This window comes from Chinchilla lanigera, unplaced genomic scaffold (assembly GCF_000276665.1).
Source record: "Chinchilla lanigera isolate Chin_1 unplaced genomic scaffold, ChiLan1.0 scaffold00011, whole genome shotgun sequence".
In the NCBI taxonomy this organism is placed as follows: domain Eukaryota; kingdom Metazoa; phylum Chordata; class Mammalia; order Rodentia; family Chinchillidae; genus Chinchilla; species Chinchilla lanigera.
The window spans coordinates 19,514,841-19,519,834 of NW_004955412.1; the positions used below are offsets into that span (position 1 = coordinate 19,514,841).

General features: G+C 43.2%; 1 protein-coding gene across 1 annotated transcript in view; it reads left to right on the forward strand.

The window, feature by feature from the left end:
- Nucleotides 1–2,341: 2,341 nt before the first annotated feature.
- Nucleotides 2,342–4,994, forward strand: part of Ube4a (ubiquitination factor E4A) — a 34,322-nt gene continuing 31,669 nt past the window's right edge. Inside the window, exon 1 of the mRNA XM_005378240.2 lies at nucleotides 2,342–2,482. The gene's annotated coding sequence lies outside the window, so the exon portion shown is untranslated. The remainder of the gene's footprint in view (nucleotides 2,483–4,994) is intronic.

Here is a 4,994-nt window from a genome sequence, read left to right on the forward strand (position 1 = left end):
CAGCCCCCATTCTTCAATTTTAGAGAACATGAATTTGGTGTATCAGACATCTATGAGGTTGGGAATTTTATTTCCCTTATATTATTTGGAAGTCCTATATCATGCTCCCTGTATCAGAATCAGTCTTAGCCGGGCATGGTGGCACACACCTGTAACCCCAGCACTTGGGAGGCTGAGGCAGGGGATCGCTGTGAGTTCAAGAACAGCCTGGGTTACAAAGTAAGCTCAAGGCTGGCCTGAACTGCACAGCGAGACCCTGTCTCCAAAAGACAAAAAAAAAAAAAAAATCAGTCTTTGTCCCTTTGTATCTAGCTTATTTCACATAGCATTATGCTTTTAAGGCCCATCAATTGCAGCATGTATCAGAACTTCACTCAGCCAAATAATAGTCTTTACATAACACATAGTACTTGTGTTATTACTATTGTAGTTACTACTATTTATGTTATTACTATTGTAATAGTATTTACATAACACATTTCATTTATTCATTCACCTATTAGTGCACATTCAGGGTCATTTCTACCTTTTGGCTATTATGAATGCTGCTGCTAAGAACACTGACTGGGGTACAGGTACCTTCCGAGCACATTTTCAGCTCTTGTGGGCATCTGCCCCGAAGTAGAATTGCTAGAGCAGATGATTCTACGTTTAACTTTTTGAGAAAGCATAAAAATGTTTCCCAAAGTGGCTGCACTAGTTTGCACTCCCACAAGAACGTATATAAGGATTCTAATTTCTCCACATCTTTATCGACAATCATTCTGGTTTTTCTTACAGTAGCGGTTACAGTAGAAGTGAAGCAGTTTTGATAATCTTTCCCCAATGATTACTGATGTTGAGTATCTTTTTCATGTCTGTATTGCCATTTGTGTGTCTTTTCAGAAAAATCTCTAAGTCCTTTGCCCACTTTTAATTGGACTAGCTTGTAAGAGTTATATTTTCATTATACTAATCCTTTATCATACATATGACTTGAAAATACTTTCTGTCATTCTGTGAATTGTCTTTTCAGTTGCACAATGTTTTTAACTCTTGAAAACTAAACTGCTTCCATTACTATTATGTGTCTCAAAACAAACTTATAGATTTTTGTTTTTGAGTTCTTTGAGGGTTTTTTGTTTGGTTTAGTTTGGTTTGCTTTTTTGTTGGTTGTTTCTGAGACAGGGTCTCACTACGTAGTTCAGGCTGGCCTTGAACTCATTATGTAGCCCAACCTGGCCTCAAACTCAGTGATCCTCCTGCTTCAGGCTTGAGAGTGCCAGGGTTACAGGTATGGGCCATCATGCCCAGGACGATTTGTAAAATGTAATATTGTCCTCACCCTATAGATAAGAAAACTGAGATCCAATCAAAAATACTACCTTTGAGACCATGTTACGTGAAATAAATCACACAGAAAAAATTAAATATCACGTGGTTTCTTTTATATGAGAAACCCAGAATAAAAAAGAGCAAGATAAAAGATAAATAATAGGAAGTAGGATTTCTCACAAAGAGGAAGATTAAGAGATGGAGGGAGGGAGAAAAAGGAAAGGATAGGGGATGAAAAAAGAGACTTGGGATCTGTTGGGATCTGTAGGATCTGCCTCACCTCTACAAAAGGAATGTAAATATGTATTGCAAACATGTACAAAGAAAACAAAAGGGAAGGGGATCAAGCTAAGGGGGGATGGAGGAGAAGAAATTAAGATGTGTTACTTAGAAAAAAAAAATGTGTTACTTACACGCACCAACTTCCCACAAGGAATGTAAACATGTACTACACAGATGTAGTAATAAACAAACTTCAGCAAAACTAGCACTCTGCCTGCCACATAATGGGTACTCAAAAACTTTTAGTGGTTATTGCTGGCTTTGTTACTGCTTCAGAAATAGTTATTTAAAAATCTATGAAAAGAAGCTGGACATGGTGACACACACCTTTACTCCCAACACTTGGGAGGCTGAGGCAGGAGGATCGCTGAGAGTTCAAGGCCAGCATGGTCTACAAAGTGAGCTCGAGGCCAGTCTGAACTGCATAGTTAAACCCTGTCTCAAAAGAACAAAAAATAAAAATCTATAAAAAGTAACAGAAGCTGCTCTAAAAGTGGACAGATCCGCGGAAAAGTGAAAAGCCAGGAGCCCACAGAGCTCACTAGCTGAGCTAGAGACGAAAAACTACAGTGGCGCTGCACACACGAATTTCCAGCCTCCAAACCACGCGACTCTCCACCCGACGCTCTATCCGCATCGGGAGCCCGAGGCCGCCGCTTCCTCCCCGCCCCCTGCCGGCCGCTGCAGGCCAGCGCATGCGCCTTGGGAGCATTTGCGTGCCATTTGCTCCGCCGGGCGCGCGCACCCCGCTTCCGGCGCAGAGGTGAGATTCCGCCGGCCCTGGCTGTAGTGATGATGTCAGCTCCGGTTGCCGTGTTGAGTCGGAAGTGGGAACCCTTTGGCCCCTGAGACTGTCGTGTCGTCGCTGCTGGCCCTTCAGGCCCTGGTAAGAGAGGAGGCAGCTCGAGGGCAGGGGATTGTTGCGTGAGAAACGGGAATTTTTCTCCTAATCGAATGTCAGTGCAGCCGTCTGCGCTCTTGCGTTCTCCGAATTCGTTTTCGTGCGCGTTCCTGACCCCAGACCCTCTCCTTCGCGAACTTCGACCCCGCCTGGTTTGGAAACCCTCACAGCGCTCCGGTTTCTCCTGCCTGCATTTGTCCTCCCCGCTTGCCTGTGTTCCTTCAGAAAAAGACTAGAGCAATGACCCTATTTTTTGACTGCCTTTCTCTTAAAAATCAACCGGGGAGGTGCGTCTCCCTCCTTCCCACGAATCCCTTATAAACCTGGGGGGATTAAAATATCCAGAGTAGACGACGGATAGCCACGTGCCCGGAAGCCAAATGATGCAGAGTAATCAAACGAGTTGAGTGCACATGGCAAGATGTTGACATTTCTTGAGCCAAGTAATGGGCCCATCACTCATAACTCTTGGCAGTCTGCTTTATGTGTCCTTGGATTTAGAAGACACTTCTAAAATTGAGTGACTGCCGCTCAACAGCCTCAGTCTAATGAGTGTTCCCCTAAGTGTCAGTTTCTTGCTCCCAGAGCAAGAGGGTTTAATGTCACTGACCTTGACCATTTTGACCCCACAGGGGCACCCATCTGAGATAAAATGGGACCCCAGAAGGCATGCTGCGTGCTTGTTTACTTGATGAAGTCCTAGATGTATTGAAAGGATTTGTTGCTGCATTTGCACGCTATGAAGGTGTTGCTGGGTGGGACATGTTACACAGAAAGCGTTTTTTGTTTTTTGTTTTTTTAATTCCTGTTTAGAGCTGGGCATGGTGGCGCACACCTGTAATCCCAGCACTTGGGAGGCTGAAGCAGGAGGATCGTTGCAAGTTCGAGACCAGCCTGGGCTACAAAGTGAGCTCAAGGCCAACCTGAACTGCATAGCAAGACCCTGTCTCAAAAAAAAAAAAAAAAAAAAAAAAAAGAAATTTCTGTCTTTATTTGATGTGTGTATTACCAGGACAAAGACCTTACAGAGTGTAATTTAATACAGCTTGGTTTATTTACTTTTATTTATTTATTTACATATATGTGTGTGTGATGCTGGGGATTGAACACAAAGCCTCATGTATGTAAGTGCTCTGTCACCGAGATACATAGAGCTTGATTTTAACAATCTTAAGTTTTTACAGAGTGTTTCAGACTTTTCTTTTTTTGAGACAAGGTCCTACTATATAGTTCAGGCTAGCCTTGAACTCACTATGTAGCCCAGGCTGGCCTCAAATTTGCGACAATCCTCTTGCCTCAACCTCCTGAGTGCTGGGATTACAAAAGTGCGCTATCACGCCATATCCAGCATATTGTGCTGGATTTGGTGGCACACACATACAATCCTAGCGCTCAGGAAGACCACTGCAAGTTCAAGTCCAGCCTGGGCAGCATAGTACATTCAAAGCCAACGTGAACTACATAGTAAGACCCTGTGTCAAAAAAGAAAAAGAAATAGGACATTGTTAGCAAGGTTTGGTGGTACACACGTGTAATCCTAGCATATGGGAGGGTAAGACAGGAGGACTTCCATGAGTTTAAAGCCAACCTGGGCTACATAGTGAGTTCAGGGCCAGCCTGACCTATATAGCAAGACCTGTCTGGGAAAAAAAAAAAGTAATCTTAGTACTCTGGGAAGCTGCAGCAGGAGGACCACAAGTTTAAGTTCAACCTGGATAACTTAGTGAGACCTTATCTCAATTTTTTTGGGGGGAGACAGGGGGGCTCTTTTTGAGACAGGGTCTCAATATGCAGTTCAGGCTGGCCTTGAACTCACTTTGTAGGCCAGGCTGGTCTCAAACTCACAACAACCCTCCTGCCTCAGCCTCCCGAGTGCTGGGATTGCAGGCATGCACCACCATGCCCAGCTTATGTTTGCTTTCAGAAGACCAGATTCACATGCTCATTCCTGGACGTGGTGGGTGAGCTCAACCCTTTCTGAATACATAGAATTAATTCATGGAATTAATACCCAGAAGAAAAATTGAGGGTGTCATGTTAAAAAAGAGGATGGCATTTTGGAGGCAAAAAACAAGAGCTCATTGCACTTTTTGCATTCCTCTGTAATGTACCTCAGGATTAGAGGAATGGTGGTGGTCAACTAACAGACAGTTTGTGGTGTCTCCAACTGAATTAGAGATGATAATTAAGCTTGTGTAATGATTACAATCTTCTCAAGGTTTGTTTTCAATTCCAGCACTAAATCTTTTTTTTCTGGCACCAAGCTCAACTAAAGTATACATAGCAAAAAATAAAATAGAGCAAGATCTGATAGTTCAGTTTTTTGAAGCCCTGTACTGTGCTGAAAAGACACTAGGTTTTCTGCCTAAGTTGTCACAGCTAATTAGCTATTAGCTCTTATGCAGAAAAATGGCAAAACATATAAAGCAACTGGGGAGATGCCTGAACATTTTTTTTTGGTTTTTCTCCGATACCGGGAACTGAACTCACGACCTTG